The sequence below is a fragment of the Phyllobates terribilis genome, unplaced genomic scaffold (genome assembly GCF_046119375.1).
Source record: "Phyllobates terribilis strain yellow unplaced genomic scaffold, ASM4611937v1 Scaffold_27__1_contigs__length_16484149, whole genome shotgun sequence".
Classification (NCBI taxonomy): Eukaryota; Metazoa; Chordata; class Amphibia; order Anura; family Dendrobatidae; genus Phyllobates; species Phyllobates terribilis.
The window spans coordinates 11,438,659-11,458,838 of record NW_027362787.1 but is presented as its reverse complement, the minus strand read 5'-3'; the positions used below and the strand labels follow the sequence as shown (position 1 = coordinate 11,458,838).

The 20,180-nt window shown below is 43.7% G+C and overlaps 1 long non-coding RNA gene and 1 pseudogene across 1 annotated transcript; one reads left to right on the top strand and one right to left on the bottom strand.

Moving 5' to 3' along the window:
• Positions 1 to 10,781: 10,781 nt before the first annotated feature.
• LOC141176491 (uncharacterized) lies at positions 10,782 to 15,662 on the bottom strand. Its single transcript, XR_012253172.1, has 3 exons — positions 15,597 to 15,662; positions 14,497 to 14,657; positions 10,782 to 11,594 (listed from the first exon to the last, which is right to left on the bottom strand). It is a non-coding gene; the product is annotated as an uncharacterized lncRNA (long non-coding RNA).
• LOC141178050 (U2 spliceosomal RNA) lies at positions 13,639 to 13,752 on the top strand (annotated as a pseudogene).
• Positions 15,663 to 20,180: the final 4,518 nt, after the last annotated feature.

The window sequence follows — 20,180 nt, the reverse complement described above, 5'->3', positions numbered from 1 at the left end:
AATGGGGGTCATTATATCATGACATGGGCCAGGATGAAGGACATTACACCAGGAAGGGCACAAGGATGGAGGTCATTATACCAGAATGGGGCCTAGGATGGGGGACAGGATACCAGGATGGAAGACATTGTTATAGGATGAGGGACATTGTACCAGGATGGGGGACATTGTTATAGGATGTGGGACATTATACCAGGATGGGGGACATTGTTGCAGGAAGGGGCCAGGATGGGGGACATTATTACAGTAAGAGGCCCAGGACAAAGGACATTATACCAGGAAGGAGCCCAGGATTGGGACGTTATTGCTGAAAGGGGGCTCAGGATGGGGGGTATTATACACAGAAGGGGGATATTATAACAGGAAGAGGCCCAGGATAGGGGATATTATAACAGGAAGGGGTGCAGGATGGGGAACATTATACCAGGAAGGGGCCTAGAATGAGAGACATTATTATAGGATGGGGCTAGGGCTACGATGGGGGAGATTATTACAGGAAACATCCAAGGCAAGGGCGAACACGCGCATCATTATCGGATCTAGAATGCTACAAGGGCCCATAGGCATTATACAAGGAAGGTGCCCAGGATAGGGGGAATTAGACAAGGAAGGGTCCCAGGATGGGGAGCATTATACAAGGAAGTAGCCTAGGATGAGAAGCATTATACAAGGAAGGGTCCCAGGATGGGGAGAATTAGACAAGGAAGGGTCCCAAGATGGGGAGCATTATACAAGGAAGTAGCCTAGGATGAAGAGCATTATACAAGGAAGGGGTGCAGGATAGGGAGCATTACACAAGGAAGGGGAGCAAGATGGAGAGCATTATACAAGGAAGGGGCGCAGGATGGGGAGCATTACACAAGGAAGGGGCGCAGGATGGGGAGCATTATACAAGGAAGGGGCGCATGATGGGGAGCATTATACAAGAAAGGGGCGCAGGATGGGGAGCATTACACAAGGCAGGGGTGCCAGATGGGGAGCATTATACAAGGAAGTAGCCTAGGATGAGATGCATTACACAAGGAAGGCGCGCAGGATGGGGAGCATTACACAAGGAAGGGGCGCAAGATGGGGAGCATTATACAAGGAAGGGGCGCAAGATGGGGAGCATTACACAAGGAAGGGGCGCAGGATGGGGAGCACTATACAAGGAAGGGGCGCATGATGGGGAGCATTATACAAGGAAGGGGCGCATGATGGGGAGCATTTTACAAGGAAGGGGCCAAGGATGGGGAGCATTATACAAGGCAGGGGTTCAGGATGGGGGGCATTGTACAAGGAAGCAGCCCAGGATAGGGAGCATTATACCAGAATGGGGATCATTATACCATGACATGGGCCAGGATGAAGGACATTACACCAGGAAGGGCACAATGATGGAGGTCATTATACCAGAATGGGGCCTAGGATGGGGGACAGGATACCAGGATGGAAGACATTGTTATAGGATGTGGGATATTATACTAGGATAGGGGACATTGTTACAGGAAGGGGCCAGGATGGGGGACATTATTACAGTAAGAGGCCCTGGACCAAGGACATTATACCAGGAAGGAGCCCAGGATTGGGACGTTATTGCTGAAAGGGGCTCAGGATGGGGGGTATTATACACAGAAGGTGGATATTATAACAGGAAGAGGCCCAGGATAGGGGATATTATAACAGGAAGGGGCGCAGGAAGGGGATCATTATACCAGGAAGGGGCCTAGAATGAGAGACATTATTATAGGATGGGGCTAGAGCTACGATGGGGGAGATTATTACAGGAAACATCCAAGGCAAGGGCGAACACGCGCATCATTATCGGATCTAGAATGCTATAAGGGCCCATACATCTGACCAACATGCTGGTGGGGGCCCAGGTCCAAATTTTGCACATCTACAGGAACATGGCATAACAATATGTCATATGTTGGGAAGGGTTTAAGCTACAGCACATTACATAGCCTCTTGCAGCTATATCAATGGAAAAATGAAAAATGTATGGCTTTTTGAAGACGGAAAGGAAAAAATGCAAAACAAAAAATGATCCGGTCCTGAAGGGATTAAGGATTTCCCACCCACAATAAATGTTGTCACTCAGCTTTCTTCTCTTATGGCCCAGTCCGTCTCCCTGTTTTCTGCACCACTCTCGTAGTCATGTATTTTTTCTCCTTATAAACACTAATATATACTTGCTGATTTCTCCCCCCCACAGGTGAGAGACCTTCTGCAGAAAACTGTAGAAACTTTTGTCCGTTTATTTGATCTGATAGACGGGCAATTTTTACCAATCTCCAAAATGCAACTTACATTTGATGACGAGAAAATGGATTTCTATCCAAGCTTCCAGGACGCAGAAGAAGTTGTACTATTTATATTAACTCGGATCTCCAAGACCCTTCAGGTATCAGGATTTTTTTTTCAATGCTGACAACTTACTTTTTATAGTAGGTACATGTGTGGCTCACAGGTAAAAACTGCAGTAAAAAAAATTGGAAATTTGCTGCCACCATTTTGGAATATCACAGCAAAAAAAAAATATAGTACTGGCTGATTTACAATTCCTATTGGCTGTCACCTAGTATATGAGCGTCCGCAGCAGTATCCTCCGGTGGGCCCCCATGCAGGGATAGGACAACGAGTATATTGACTTTGTAATACACATTGCAAAAATATATGAGAATTATAAGTAGAAGAGTTGGGTAGCATAAACACTTTTACAGGCTCGGACTGGCCAACAGGAGAAATGGAGAATCCTCCGGTGGGCCCCAATGAAGGGATGGCTCTCCACTCCAGTCCCCTATTAAAGTGCACCTGTCAGCAGGAATGTGCTCAGTAAACCACATACACTGTCAGGAGGGCGACATTACACAGAGTAAAATGATACCTTAGTTGATGAAATTCGTCCTGTGGTTCTTGTGTAATCTTTACTTTCAGTTTGGAAATAATGATATGCTTATGCTCCGGGGCGGCGTGTGGGGGCACTCTATCTGGTGCTCTGCTTACATATTCATGTGTATGCTCTTATGACAGCTCACTGATCGTCCACTGACCTGCCTCCTATTTTACCTAGCCCCGCACTACTAGATGCATTATGTAAAAGAGGAGGCAGGTCAGTGAAGGCACAGTGAGCTGTCATAAGAGCATACAGATGAATATGTAAGCAGAGCACCAGATAGAGCGCCCCCCACAGGCCGCCCCGGAGCACGAGCGTATCATTATCTCCAAACTGAAAGTAAATGTTACACAAGAACCACAGGACGGATTTAATCAACTAAGTTATCATTTTAATCAGTGTAGTGGCACCCACCTAACAATGTATGTGTTTTACTGAGCTCAATCCTGCTGACAGGTGCGCTTTAAATGTATAAGTGGTTAAATCTGAATTTTTGGGGTGACAGATGCCCTTTAAGCTCCCTTTAGTGGCCACTGAGGATACACAGCATGGCAGCTTTTATTTCATGTCTATGCTGAGGATATGGAGCTTTGTATGGAGTTTTTGATTTATTTATATCAAAATAGGTGGATGTTCAGGGGGTTTATATTAGAGACTTCTGCAGTATTCATGTCACTTTATAGAACGTTCTTCTTTGTCCAGAATATTCAGACGGTGCAGCCGTGGCTTTCTGGTAGTAACACGGTTCAGATCATCGAGGCCAAACTCCCTGATTACATCTTTGATTCTGCCGCGCTGAAGCTGAAGGAGGCCGTCAGCCACAATCTACACCAGCCATTCAGGCATTTCCAAACCTACGGTAAGCGGGACGTGAATCATTAAAAGGATGATACATACGGTAAGCTGGACGTGAATCATTAAAGGGATGGTACATACGGTAAGCTGGACGTGAATCATTAAAGGGATGGTACATATGGTAAGCTGGACGTGAATCATTAAAGGGATGGTACATACGGTAAGCTTGACGTGAGTCATTAAAGGGATGGTACATACTGTAAGCTGGACGTGAATCATTATAGGGATGGTACATACAGTAAGCAGGATGTGAGTCATTAAAGGGATGGTACATACGGTAAGCTGGACGTGAATCATTATAGGGATGATACATACAGTAAGCAGGACGTGAGTCTTTAAAGGGATGGTACATACGGTAAGCTGGCTGCGAATCATTAAAGGCATGGTACATACGGTAAGCTGGACATGAGTCATTACAGGGATGGTACATAGGGTAAGCTGGACGTGAGTCATTAAAGGGATGGTACATATGGTAAGCTGGCCGCGAATAATTAAAAGAATGGTACATACAGTAAGCTGGACGTGAATCGTAAGTATTAAAGCGATGGAACATATGGGAAGCTGGACGTGAATCTAGTATTAAAGGGATGGAACAATCACAATCAGAAATCTCCTGCCGGCGCTTGCAGCGTGATATTCCTGTGGACGCTTTGATCCTGATACCTTTCCAAAAGCCATTGAACTCAGTGTTAGGGGTTCCCAGAGGTGTGATCCTCATCTATCAGACATTATCATGCAGAAATACTATATATCATTGGTCTAACAAGCACTGCAAAGAGGATCTGTCTCTAGATTTCACCATATAAATGTAGATTATCAAATTGATCTCTTAGACCTGATGAAGCCAGAGAACTCGCTTTCAAAAATCCATGTCCGATCAGCTGTATAATCCTCTTTGAAAGTTTTCTCCGCCCGTTATTAAGATGAGTCTAGATACAACTATAAATTCTGTGTTATATTATTTGATAGTTGAAAGCTTCAGCTGGCTGGTGGATGGTTCAGCCGCGGAGAAAGTAGAAACTGTGTGCAAAGCAGTCATCAAAGCAAAAGGTGGCTACTTTGAAGAACCTAGAATATAAGACATATTTTCAGTTGTTTCACACTTTTTTTTATTAAGTATATAATTCCACATGTGGTAATTCATAGTTTTGATGCCTTCAATGTGAATGTACAATTTTCATAGTCATGAAAATACAGAAAAATCTTTAAATGAGAAGGTGTGTCCAAACTTTTGGTCTGTACTGTATGTGTGATCATAATGTGTTTTTTTTTTTTTTTACATATTGGACCTTCTTGCATATTATCTCGAACCATCATTAAATTGACTCATCCCTGCACAGCAACACTGGCTTTGATGTTTCTAGTAAAAATCGACTGCTTATGCGCCGTTCATCATATGCAAGTTATCTAGGACTAGTCCAGCGGGACGTCACTTCCCACAAACAAATCTGACCTCAGATGCTGTGATCACACCCAAATCATGGCATCTTAGTCTCACCTGGCGAGGTGGATCTTCTAAGCCTCGGGTCTGGGTGGGCACACGGACCCCGGGTGTTGGTGTGGCAAGCAGGAAGGCACATGAGCAGCAAGGAATTGGCACTCAGGAATCTTGGGAGCTGCAGGATGGATGTAGCGTAACCCAGTAGGAATGGAAGAAAGTTAACGCAGAAGGTGGAGCACACCAAACAAAAGTCTAAAAACTCAATCCTAAGACCCAGGTGTGTGTCCTAATGGTCCATAAATAGGATTTAGGAGATTATGTCACTGAGCTACACAGGACAACCTGTAAAACCTGACGTGGAGCACAACACGGGGCAGCAGACCGAAGTGAAGGAAGCAGAGCTCGGATACCCAAGACAGGTGTATAATACTTAATTTCACATGACCAATTTGCATATGACAGCCGGCACATAAAAAGTTTAGTCTTTTAAGGTAGAAACATTTTTGCCAGATATATACCGTGAATGTCAATGCAGGAATTTGGCATGCCTGAAGGACCTGACAGGTTCACTTTACGGGGACCCTCTTCGGTTCGTTTGAAGGGTCCCTTGACAATAAGCTGATCACAGCTGTAGTCGGGTGGACGCAGCAACGAGGACTAAGTTGTAGGAATCATTTTCTTACCATTCCCATTAGAATCAATACTGTCCTAAGTCCTACAGAGCGAGGGGTACAACGTGTCCGATAATAATTGAGGGTCAAATCAGAAATCTCAAGGGTAAACGAGACTGATTTATATTTGTATTCCAGTTTATAGAAGAATTTCACACCCTGGCCAGAGATATCATGGGACGGCCCACCCGCGCTTACTTCACCATGGTACACCTCGACTGCGATGACTTAAAGCAAGGCCTGGCTGACAAAGCAAAAAGTTTTGCAAATATATTACTAGATAGACTGGTGACAAATCACAGATTGGAGAATGAAGAGTGAGTAAAATCCTGGATTCAAGGAGGTTTCACAATAGAAAAAAATAATCTGTAATGGGCCTCTACCTGCCATGTGCCGTTCAGGGGCCCTTGGGGTCAAGGTCAAGTGCTACTTCTGCTATGATTTCATACAGTGAGTTATAGATGCTGATGCTACAGTAAAAGTTAAGAATCTCACATTACTTTACTTATGATACCATAAAATATCATCACATTCCAGTATATAATATACAGGTGCATCTCACTAAATTAGAATATCATCAAAAAGTTAATTTTTTTCATTTCTTCAGTACAAAAATTTAAATTCATATATTATATAGAGTCATTACAAACAGAGTGATATATTTCAAGTGTTTATTTCTGTTAATGTTGTTGATTATGGCTTACAGCCAATGGAAACACAAAAGTCATTATCTCAGTAAATTAAAATAATTAACAAATACACCTGCAAAGGCTTCCTAAGCTTTTAAAAAGGTCCCTTAGTCTGTTTCAGTAGGCTCCACAATCATTGGGAAGACTGCTGACTTGACAGATGTCCAGAAGGCAGTCATTGACACACTCCACAAGGTCCCAGAGTTCCAATTTTCATTTGGAAATCAAGGTCCCAGAGTCTGGAGGAAGAGTGGAGAGGCCACAATCCAAGCTGCTTGAGGTCTTGTGTGAAGTTTCCACAATCAGTGATGGTTTGGGGAGCCATGTCATCTGCTGGTGTAGGTCCACTGTGTTTTATCAAGACCAAAGTCAGCGCAGCCGTCTACCAGGAAATTTTACAGCACTTCATGCTTCCCTCTGCTGACAAGCTTTTGGAGATGGAAATGTCATTCTCCAGCAGGACTTGGCCCCTGTCCACACTGCCAAAAGTACCAATACCTGGTTTACACACAACAGTATCACTGTGCTTGATTGGCAGAAAACTCGCCTGACCTAATCCCCATAGAGAATCTATTATAGAGATTCTATAGGGTATTGTCAAGAGGAAGATGAGAGACATCAGACCCAACAATGCAGACGAGCTGAAGGCTGCTATCAAAGCAACCTGGGCTTCCATAACACCTCAGCAGGGCCACAGGCTGATCGCCTCCATGCCACATTGCCGCATTGATGCAGTAATTGATGCAAAAGGATCCCAGACCAAGTATTGAGTGTATTTACTGAACAGACATTTCAGTAGGCCAACATTTCAGATTTTAAAAACATTTTTCAATCTATTGTTATAAAGTATTCTAATTTACTGAGATAATGACTGTTGTGTTTTCATCGGCTGTAAGCCATAATCATCAACATTAAAAGAAATAAACACTTGAAATAGATCCCTCTGTCTGTAATGACTCTATATAATATATGAGTTTCAATTTTTGTACTGAAAACTGAAATAAAGTAACTTTTTGATGATATTCTAATTTAGTGAGATGCACCTGTATGTAATAATCTTTGCTTCGCTTAGGATCTTCATGGAATTTGAGAAAATCAAGGAACAAGCGTTAAAGACTCCTGAAACTAATGAAGATGTAATAGAGGAGATTGCGCTTGTGGAGCAGGCGAAGAATAAAAGCCTGGTAGAGCTAAAGTCCCGAATTGCTGTACTTACGTCCCTGGGTATAATTAGTGTAAAACATAATATATAGGATTATTCCGATATTTCTTGTGTCCTGGTTAATATGTATTTTTCCATATATAGGTCATGTCATACTAGCTATACTTACCAGTCCCCCTCCAGGTTTCAGTGATCAGATCCCCAACATGATCATGTGATTGCTGCAGCCTATCAGTGACTACAGTGGTAACCTGCTACAGCCAGTGATTGGCTACAGAAATCACATGTCCACATAGAGCAGGAAGAACACAAACTGATGGAGGGAACTGTAGTTGTGGAGCATCAGTATAATTTTATAACCTAAGTTTTTGGAAAAAATATAATTGGTGCAACCCCTGTGATTGTAGATGCTAGATACATTAATACAGAGTGAGTTTCATTTTTTTAATTTTAGGAGTGTCAGCGGAGGATGAGTTATCTTCTAGATGTTCATTTATTTGTACCTGAAGATATCATCCTGAACTCAACAGTGTTACTGTGGCCAAAAAATATCAACCCAGTGTTTGATGAAAATGTCCAGGTATGTGGGCTCATTTCTGAAAATGGGGTCTCGGGTGCCAGCCCCAATGAAGCAGCAGCCCCCTGCAGTGTCCAGGTAATTAAACGGGGCGCTCTGGGAGCGTTTTTTGATAACTGTTCCTTTCTAAAAGCTGATTGAAAACGGCAAGTGTAAAGGAGAGGGCGAGCTGCTGGGAAAAGAGAGACGCTTATGCTGGAACTGGAGAAACTTTTGCGTCGGATGGAAGAATTTGCAGAGTACTCTGAGCTGGATATGATGCAGCAGGTATGATAGTCACAGGCTGTGTTATAGTTTTCCCTCTTCTTATTTTCATTACTTTAAGACTCTTTTCATATTTGTACAGATCCTTTTTACCCAAAACGCATCATGGTTGTCGTGAATGATAATTTTTTTGTGCAATACAAAAGATCATTTCACCCGACGATCAAGTGTTTGGCCATTCGTCGGTGATTGGCAGCCTATTTATACTGCACAATTATCCTTAAACGAGCGTTCCTGGGAAGTAGTTATAAAATGCTCCCTAACTCCGGTTTGGAGTTGCATTAGGCTTTTTTTATGTTGTTTCTTTTGGGGGGGTTCTATCCCTTTTTAAAGGCAAGAATCAAGAATATTGAGACTACAGCCAATAGTGTAACCTGAAGCTTCAATGCAAAATCTCCATTAGGGCCCCCAACTATTGCAGGTCTTTAATAGTAGTGATCTTCTCATATGAGTCAAAGAGACCTTTTGAGCCCCCCTTAGCTCCAGATGCGACTGCAATCCCTGCACGCACTGTAGTTACGCCCTTGACTGCAGCATTATTTTTGCTATGCAAAAAAAAACTATGAAAAAAACATAAACCCGACTGACCACGATTATCAGCCAGAACAGTCTTTATAGAGGCAGTCCCTAGTGCTTAACCTGAAGTGCAGTCAAACAAAGGCAGGTCAGAGGCAGTCGTCACACCTGAGCACTGGCGTATGAAAGCGTCCACTAGGCCTGAAACGCGTTGCATCCAATAGGCCTGAAACGCATTGCGTCCAATAGGCCTGAAACACGTTGCGTCCAATAGGCCTGAAACGCATTGCGTCCAATAGGCCTGAAACGAGTTGTTCCAATAGGCCTGAAACGCGTTGCGTCCAATAGGCCTAAAAATCGTTGCGTCCAATAGGCCTGAAAATCGTTGCGTCCAATAGGCCTGAAATGCATTGCGTCCAATAGTCCTGAAATGCATTGCGTCCAATAGGCCTGAAATGCATTGCGTCCAATAGGCCTGAAATGCGTTGATTCCAATAGGCCTGAAACGCATTGCGTCCAGTAGGCCTGAAACGCGTTGCGTCCAATAGGCCTGAAACGATTTGTGTCCAATAGACCTGAAAGGCCTGAAAGTTACACCTCTGACATCAGCTGTCTATAAAGTGGAGCATATAGGAGTCTGTATTCTGCAAATGAGAAGTAAAGTTCACCGGTGAGAAGTCAGTCTCATACTGTAACTTGTGACTGTCTAACTCATTTTCTTTAATGGAGGCAGTCCGGTTAACCCTTTACTTATCTGTGTTTATTGTGCCTGGTTTCAGTAAGTGACAGATGTGAGGACTGTACAGAAGCGAATAGCAGACGCAGAGGAGGCGGTGGCTTATATTAACAAAGAAGAAGCACTGTATAAATGGGACCTTACAACATACCCTGAGCTGGATTCTTCAAAAGTCAACATCGAACCTTACCAGAAACTTTTTGCACTGATTTACAAATGGCAAAAAACTGAAAAAAAGTATGTGCACCCCATTGGGGAATTCTGAGTTAACTCTTGGCATGCCGTTATTTATTAACACCAGACGTGATCTGAAGTGGAGAGTAAATGGCGCATTTAAACAAGCTGATGATCATTCCCAATTATCAGCCCATGTAAATGTGCCTGTAATCACCCGATGAACAAGCAAAACACTAATTCGTTGGGAACGAATCATTTATGGCAGCAAAAATCATCTTTATCTACAGCACTTCGCCCCTTGTAACCTTATAGGGACAAAGTATATCTAATAACCAATCGTTCTGTCCCCATCACTGTTCTTCGGTCCTGGAAATAACCAAGCGCCAAAAGTCTTGCATATATTACAAGGGGATTATGTGTTATTAAAGGGCTGTCCGGCCTTGGGGCACAAGTCTGCAGTCACTCCATGTGACTGCAGTCATGTGAATCCTCACAGCATGTGTACTGTGCGCGTAATAAGGATTCTCCAGCATCGGGAGCACAGGCATGTGACAGCAAGTATGTGATTTGCATATATACGGTCACATCCCAACTAGACATATCCGGCCTTGCTCAATGCAAGCACATTGAGTGGAGCCAGACACGTCTAGTCGGAATGTGGTCTGAAGTATGCAAATCACATACTTGTGGTCACATAACAGCCCGTTCCCGGCACCGGAAAATCCTCGCAGTGCGTGCAATTTGAGAATTTAAAAGTCTGCAGTTACATAGACTGTAGACTTGTACCCCAAGGCCGGACAATCCCTTCTGCAAAATAGGAGATAAATGTATGATCGGTAGGGGTGCTCTAACCACAGGGTCCTCCAGTAATCCTGAGGACAGAGGTTCCAAAGTCTGCTGTGTGAATGGAGTGATCGTGCGCATGCATAGCCAGTGCTCCATTCATGTCTGTGGGAGCAGTCATGCGCATGCATAGCCATCACTCCCATAGATGCACACATGCTTCATTCACAAAGCTGTATCTAGGACCACCGCTTTCAAAACTGCTGGGGGCTGCAGCAGTCAGACTCCCAGTGATCAGACATTTATCAACAACCTTGTGGATAGGTGATTAAACATTATTTATGGGACAACCATAGCCATAGATGTAGAAGAGAAAAAAAGCAGAATAAACAGTAATAGATGAGCTAAAAACATGAAATTTATCAAAATATGTCTTGAAAAATCTCACGCTTCCAGGTGGATCGACGGCGCTTTCCTTGACCTGAACGGAGAAAGCATGGAAGCCGAGGTGGACGAATTCCTCCGAGAGGTCTACAAGATGATGAAACTGTTTCAGCAGAAGCAGAAGACGTTAGAAGAGGAGAAGAAAAAGGCGTCTCAACACCGGACACTGTCTGAAGATAAGGATTCGGTGGACGAGGAAAAGAAGGAAAGCCGCATAGTTCTCATGTGTTCTGCCATCACCGAGCAAATCAAGGCTTTTAAGGTAGATGCATCAAATAATGGATATATCAGTAATCTGGGCCCGGTTTGCTGGAGCGCGCTGTTACCTCCCAATCCCAGCCAACTTTAGCACAGTGGTTACTATCGAGACAGCAGCGGTGGTCGGTCTCCTAGGCAACGATCTGTAAACAAAAGAAAAGTCTTAATATCTCAAGAACGGCTGCAAATGTCAAGAAGCAGTAAATTGCAAAAGTGCAGGTTTTTACAATATCTATGAAGATGGGAATAACCCTTTAATTCATTTTTGTAGCCGTAATCCCGGGACACTGATTATGATTGACTCCTTTTCAGGAATATATCCCTCTGGTGAGCATCCTTTGCAACCCATGCCCCTCCTATATATCCATCCTGGCCTCCATGTGTCCAGCCTGCCCCCCTTCATATATCCATTCTGTCCCATATATCTATATATATCTATATCTATATCATATATATATAACAGTTTTGATTTATATATATCCATCCTAGCCCCCCCATATATGCATCCCACCCCACCCCATATATCTATCCAGGTCCCCACGTGTCCAGCTTGCCCCCCTTCACCTCCATGCGTCCATCCAGGTCCCCACGTGTCCAGCTTGCCCCCCTTCACCTCCATGCGTCCATCCAGGTCCCCACGTGTCCAGCCTGCCCCCCCTTCAGCCCCATGCGTCCATCCAGGTCCCACGTGTCCAGTCTGCCCCCCCTTCAGCCCCATGCGTCCATCCAGGTCCCACGTGTCCAGTCTGCCCCCCCTTCAGCCTCATGCGTCCATCCAGGTTGCCACGTGTCCAGCCTGCCCCGCTTCAGCCCCATGCGTCCATCCAGGTCCCCACGTGTCCAGCCTGCCCCCCCTTCAGCCTCATGCGTCCATCCAGGTCGCCACGTGTCCAGCCTGCCCCCCCTTCAGCCCCATGCATCCATCCAGGTACCCACGTGTCCAGCCTGCCCCCCCTTCAGCCCCATGCATCCATCCAGGTCCCCACATGTCCAGCCTGCCCCCCCTTCAGTCCCATGCATCCATCCATGTCCCCACATGTCCAGCCTGCCCCCCCTTCAGCTCCATGCGTCCATCCATGTCCCCACATGTCCAGCCTGCCCCCCCTTCAGCCCCATGCGTCCATCCATGTCCCCATGTGTCCATCCTGACCCCCCTTCAGCCCCATGCGTCCATCCATGCATCCTGGGTAGGTGTTTATGCCCCTGCATCCATCCATCCTGGGTAGGTGTAAATGCCCCTCCAGCCATCCATCCTGGGTAGATGTATATGCTTTTCCATTCATCCATCCATCCTGGGTAGGTGTATATGCCCCTCCATCCATCCATCCATCCATCCATCCAATCTATCTATCTATCTTTCTATCCCTTCCTTTCTGAGATAAGCTGCAATAATGCATTTGTCCTTTGCTACACCTTTGCACATACGCCATATACCTAATCAGTGGCCTTGTTATCAGCTGCTACTCTTTTAATTCAACTGTCCCATCAGTTGGGTGTTGCTGAGTACCACGCATTTAAAAAAAATGTGGGGCCGTTGCGATTTCTTTAGTGAAATGCTGGCTCCCTCTGAAAGAGCACTGACTTCTTTAATTTTCTATCTATGGATGAAAAAAAGATAAAAAAAAGTTTGGTCTGAGATGTTGTTTTAAAGTGCTACCTATGTCTGTCAATCAGAGCATCCTATTGGTTTTCACCCAGGCAGATAGATTGCTTGCAATAGATGTAATGAGTGAATGGAACAATGGAATAATGCAAGAGAATGGGACAATGGAACAATGGAATAATGCTAGAATGGAAGAATGGAACATCATTGCACGTGTCATAATGGGCTCCTAGCCTTTATCTGGCTGTGCTTCGGCAGTCAGCTACAGTCTGCAGGGAGCCTGCAGACTAGGAAGAAGGTGGACCGCCGCTTGTTTGTTCACTAATTAGTTATCCTCTCCCCATCCCCTTGTCTGCAGGTACATGGGACATTGGGGGGGAAGGGAGAATGTTTGAAAATAGGCAGACTCATGCAGATTAAAAATGCATGCGTGGGCTGCAGCTGCAACAAGCAGTAAAGTTGTGGGTTTTAAGATGTCTATTGATGAACAACATGTCCTCCTAAGGGGAGTCTTTGTCCCTATCCCTACAATGGGTGCATTCTTGAAGCCAGGGTGCAGTCATAGGCCAAAACCAATTCAGGTTATCGCTTCTCGGCCTTTTGGCTAACATCAAGTGTAGTATCTGTTCTCATTTAGTATATGTGCTTAGCTTTTACCAATATATTGCATTGCAATGTTATCTATCTATCTATCTATCTATCTTCCCGGCTGCTTGTTTTCCCTCTATCCACACCCTCCTCTTCTTTGATTGACAGCTCTGGCTTCATAGAACCAGAGAAGGAAGGAGACAGAGGTAAAACAAGCAGGTGGGAAGGTGTATATAAAGGATTGGCCCACGCCGTGATCCACGGAGCGCTTGTACTTGGTTTCAACAGTCATTCTGTGCTGACAGTCCCTTTAAAATCAGTGTTTCCCAAACTCCAGTCCTCACGGCCCCCCACAGGTCATGTCTTCAGGATTTCCATAGTATTGCACAGGTGAGAGAATTCCGGATTCCTTGATGATACTTTCATCACATGTGTAACACTGAGGAAATCCTGAAAACCTGACCTGTTGGGGGCCATGAGGACTGGAGTTTGGGAAACACTGCTTTAAATGGAGCGGTGCTGCAGTTTTATTATTCAGCAATTAGCAGGATCCCCCAACAATTTCTTAAGCAATGAGAAAATGCAGTCCCTAATGATGTCCTCTGACAATAAGCGGATCACGGACAGCAGATGCATTGGGTTCTGCATTTCTTGGAGAATGGGATGGGGCAGCTTCTGTCTTCTCAGTGATACAATCAGGAAGGAGATGCAGCGTGAGACAATCCCTGTCTACATCTTTGATCTGATCATCAATACAGAGGGCTGATTGGTGAAGACAGAGGGAAAGGCTAATAAAATTATTAAAAAAAACTTCGTTTTTCGGCTGCCACTTCCTCTGGGGTCAGTATGCCAACCTCATTGACTTCATAGCACTTGCCAGAGTGGGCAGACACGATTTATTGCCTTTACACACGTCACCTCCACACAGGGCGATGCTGCTACGACGCCTCTGTAGTGATCAAACGTTGAGTCAAACAGCAGGGCTTTAAGAGGGCTGCCCTTTTCAATCTTGGGACTAAAACACAAAAATAAGACATCCTGTTAAAGGGGATAAAGGTAAGTAAACCGCGTTCAGTCCAGAGTGATGAATTCCAAAAGATAAAGTTTATTCCGCCATCACATAACGTTTCGACCTGTTATAGGTCTTTATCAAGTATATACAAAGACATAGAGGGATACTGATCCCCTTTAAGGAAAATCAGTGGCCAGAACCCTTTAAATTCCCCTTAAATGGTCCAAAACTGAAACTGTGGGAACAATATAATCCACTTAGGGTTCAAACTTACAGTCAAGGGTTTGATAAAATTATCTACACCCTTGTGTCTCCAGAAAGCATAGCGTACGTTCACGTGCTGAAAATGCCGACCAGTGCTGGAGTGAGCGGAGGTCCGCAGCTTGTGACACTCCTGCTGTAGTGAAACTACAGATCCCAGCAGACTGACGGTCTCTCATCAAGTTATGCTGGGAGCCGCAGTTTCACAAATAGTGCTAGAGGATCCATGTCAGAAATATGAGGCTGCCACTAGGGTTTCTCCCACAAATATGTAATCGGACGTGGAGCAGAACTGCACGTGGATGAGCCATATTCTCTATCTGTGAACATACTACTCCTTCACTCAGATTCTAAGTGGTTCTGCAGCGCATCTGTGCAGAGCAAGCTGTCAATCAAAATCCGGGCCGGGTTTACAGCCGTCACCCCTGATATAGCGAGAGGTGCTGTGATCCAAGACTGTAGCCGCTCCGTGCACAACGATGAGTGAAGGCCGGCGGCTGCAGGGAGGAAAGAAGTTAATTTTCTCCCGGTACCTACACTATCAATAAGGCGGCCGGGCAGCATTGTAACAATATTTATCTGCAGATTAACCCTATACCTGCAGGTACATAGCATTTTCCAAGGTGACAGGTTCCCTTTAATAAAGAGAAGATGGATAGAGCCGCATTAGTCCGTACTCACGGTGGAAGCCTCCTGACAACTTCTTGAAGAACACTTTCCACATTTGTTCCAAGCTTCCCCGACATCTAATAGAAATAAACAGAGAAATGAATTTCTTAATACAGTTTAGAACTCGGCTACAACGAATCAGAAGAAATGAAACCTGTTTGAAGCTGACAAGCAATCAAGCCCCTCCGTAAGCCACACAGAACATGGCTACTTATGTCATCTGCAGGTGATTAAAGGAACCTGTCATGCTGAAATGGTATAAGATCTGTAGGGGATGTTGTAGAGCAGAGAAGTTGATCAGACTGATAGACATATCTGTGGGAAGAGAGTCAGCAAAACTGGCATTTTATGCAGTGAAAAGTCCTGCCGTATGTACACTAGTCCAGTGGGCGGTCCTACTAAGTGATTGACAGTTCCCTGTATGACCATGCAGGCAAAGATAGCTGTCAATCACTAGTAGGACCGCCCACTGGACTCATCTGTACAAACAGCAGGATTCCACTGAATAAATTGATACAGGAAAAATATCTATCTTTGTACCGTATTAGCCAGTAGATAGAAGAGTATTTAGATTTGAGAGTCCTCAGTGGTTGATACCATCTTTTCCGTTAGCCATTAAAAGGTAACAAATTGCAGGCTTTCCAGACTACTCAGGTCTCAGGTCTGCCTGATGAAGAAGCCGGAGTAGTCTGGAAAGCTTGCAATTTGTTACCATCTTTTCAGTTAGCCATTAAAGGTATCAACCACTGAGGACTCTCAAATGTAATGAATAAATTACAATTTATACTGAATCTTCTCCCACAAACCTATATATCGTTCTACTCAGTTTCTCATGGATAAAACCTGTACATCTGAATGGGGCTTTAATGTTGTTATTACAATCATGTAACCGCAGATCACAAAATCTTTCATATGATCATTTTTTTAACACCTAAAACCCCAATGGATATTTATGTTTACTAAAGGATTCCTTTCCCATTCTTTTGGCAGCTCTTCTTTAGGTATGGACACAGACCGGCATCCGGCATAAAGACATCTGGAGACTTTTCCTTTTTCTGGGATATTGGATAATCTTGTTCATTTCTAACGCTTTAAATCTTTCAAATTCTTTCTGAAAAATGTATCATAAAGGGACTTTCTCAGGTCAGTTTTGCTTGTGGTTGTGTTACCATTATTTGTGCCAAATGTATCAAAGTGTTGCACAATGTTTGATAAATGTTTATGTAGCACTTCCATCTATCTTTATTTATTTTACTCACTTATATAGCACCATTAATTTCACAGCACTTTACAGACATTATCATCACTGCCCCCATCGGGGCTCACAATCTACATTCCCTATCAGTATGTCTTTGGAGTGTGGGAGAAAACCGGAGAACCCGGAGGAAACCCACGCAAACACAGGGAGAACATACAAACTTCTTGCAGATGTCGTCCTTGGTGGGATTTGAACCCAGGATCCCAGCGCTGCAAAACAACAATGCTAACCACTGAGCCACCGTGTATCTTTATCCACTTTTAACGTCACCCGTCGTTCTTAGACCTGTGTGGCTTACCAAGCCCAATTTCTAAAAGTTGTAAGAGTGCTGTAAAATAGGAAGCTGCACATTTTTGCGCAAAAATTATGCGTCACAAAAGTTTTTTGCTTTTTTTTAACACCAAAAATTGATGTCAATTCCTCGCTACATTGCCCCTTTTCCAGCCACATTTTGTAGAAAAAAATAAAAAGACAAGGTACAGACAGCGGAGTTAAATTTGCCTACAGGAATGATTTTGATCTGGAGCGCATCGTACCCGGATACAGTCACTAGCGGGAACGTCAAACATCTTCTCAATTTGTTTCTCCACCCTTTCCGGATCTGCATTCTTCAAGTCTATCTAAAAGCAAAAGTATAAATACTAATTATTTATCAAAGCTGGACAACATCTAGAAACCATATAAGAAAACTGGCTTAAAATATAGTGTGAACAAGAGTTTAGGGAGAGATGTACAACTGGCACTGGCCTATAAAAGGGATTGTGTAATCGTACAAAACTAGCAAAAATGTAAAGTGCCCGGAAAACAAGGAACGTGCAATTTACCTCTTAGTAAAATCCTATGCTTTCTCAAGAACAGAGGAATTTTAATTTCATAATTTTTTAATCAAATAATTTTTATTGAAAAACTCAAACTACAAATATTCCATGTTTCAAATAACATACATGACATAGTAATTCCATAGTAAAAATATGAACAAAGTATCTGAACTTCAATTCCCATAACCCACCCTAAACCCAAATCCCAACACTCCAGAGAGAACCATTTTCAGAGCAGTTCTAGAATAACGGACTATAGCATTCGTAGAAGGGGAAGAAGATAAAAAAGTGACTAACAAAGGGGTAGCAGCGTTTTAATGTTATCATTTACTGCTTGATGCCTGAGCCGGGGAGTGCACACTTGAAAACTGTTGCAGGCTGCTGTAATCACAGGACACAAGCAAACAGCATGGCATTTCCTATCAGCAGGGAGGAAGTAAAGGGAACAGTAATGAAAGTCTCCTCCTACTCCGCTCCATATTGAAATGAATAGTGTGCATCCTACAAATGAGATGCATACAGCAAACAATTGATTTTCCATACATAGGTTTTGAGTTGACCACTGGATATACACATGTGTATAACTAATTACCAGAACTGGAAATCGAAAAAAAAGACGAGCAAGTTTGGGGTGAATCCAGCCTTCATTACTGCACAACCGCTCAGAGGGATCGGTACTAGGAACAGCAGGAGTGCCGGCGATGTTCACAGATTTACCTGCTGCGGGACTGAAGGAGTCTGATCGCGCTCGGCTCGAAGCTTTTTACCTTGTTTACGACAGGAATAATTGAAAGCTGTGCTTCAAAGGCGAGGAAGAAGTTTGCCACCGTCTATTAGAAAATAGACAAACTTAGGATAGAAACAATATGAACATATACCCTGCTATAAGTAAGTAAAAAGCAATAGGAAATATATATAATATAGGGTACTTAGTAAACATGTTGTTTGATTAAAAAAAAGCCATCCCACCAGCACCAAGGTGTACCCAGTCAGTTATGTGAAGTATATAATAAAATACACTTTAGTACAATATTAGTATCTTGTCCCTTTAAATCTGCAGCTACTTCTGTCACCATGGTAACTGCATTCATACTCGGCCAATAGGATTGCTCGGTTTGAATTTGAAGAAAAAAAAAAAAAGTTCTATATGGTCAGTTTGTTCCATCTCATCTGAGTGTGAAGACAGACACCTGCGATCAGCGAGATTATAGGTATAAGACGTGATATAATATAACGGACGGAGCCACATCCCATCACACGCACTCAGCGACCACAACTGACAGGAATCAGCACATTTATCAGAGGAGAAGTCATTATTCCCCAACACATGATAAGTGACAACTTCTAGATCTGCTGGGAACCCAACTAATCCCTGCTAGTACCTCCCCGGACCACCGCTCCATTCATTCTCTATGCAGGAGAAAGCGGAGTACAGCGCCCCCCATAGAGAATGAACGGACCGGCGGTTGAACATTTGCACTTCGCTCACTTCTATTTATAAGTGCTGTTCTGCTGATTGGGTCATAGCGGCCAAACCCACCGATCTAAGAGTCATCACCTATCCAGAGATCAGTGAGAACTTGTTCCAACTAGACATCCCCTTTAATTGAAGAGATCACATATCTAACAGCCAATCCTATTCATTCCCAATCTTCCCTGTGCCCAGTAATGCCCCTGGGTATATCGCCAATATGAGCCAATCACCAAACCCTCTGCTGACTGTTCCCCATGTTTTATAGATTTTGGATCCGTTTCTACAAGAGAAGATCTCAGCGGCCACCATGGGGATGGGTTACTCTGCCAGCGATGGAGCAGGTAGTATCCACCAGCCTGTGATATCTCACCTTCCTCCATATTCTGCTGTTACATGCGTTTCTTCAGCTTTACCTCTTCCCAACATAACCAATTGATGTTTTTTCTGTTTTTTCCTTCGCTTTTTCCAAGGGCTATAACTTTTTCATGTCTGTCCACATAGTGTGAGGTCTTGTTATTTTGCAGGATGAGCGGTACTTATAAATCCCACCATTCATTTACCACATAGTACTAGAAAACGGGAAAAAAAGTCCAAGTGCAGTAAAAGTGCGAGGAAAAAAAAGCCTGACACTGTTTTTCTGGGAAGGGTTTTAACGGCGCACATAGTGTGGTAAAAATGACCTGGTAATAGGATCCTACTCCTCAGTGTGATTACAGCAAGACCAAACTTCTCCAAGAGTTTTGGCAAAAGAAAAAAACTTATTTTTGATGGTGTCACCATTTTTTCTGAGACCCGTAACATTTTCATTTTTCGGGTTGATGGAGCTGTGTGGGGGCTTATTTTTTGAAGGGCAAGAGGACTTTATTGATAACATTTTGGGACACATATGACACGGTCATCACTTCTTACAGGATTTTCTGCAGTATTGTGGCGAACGAAAAAAATGTAATTTGGGCTTTTTGAATTTTTTTCTGTGTTCTCTGATCGTTTGTTTTTTATATTTGGATAGATTGTATTTCTCTGAAAGAGACCATACCACAAATGTG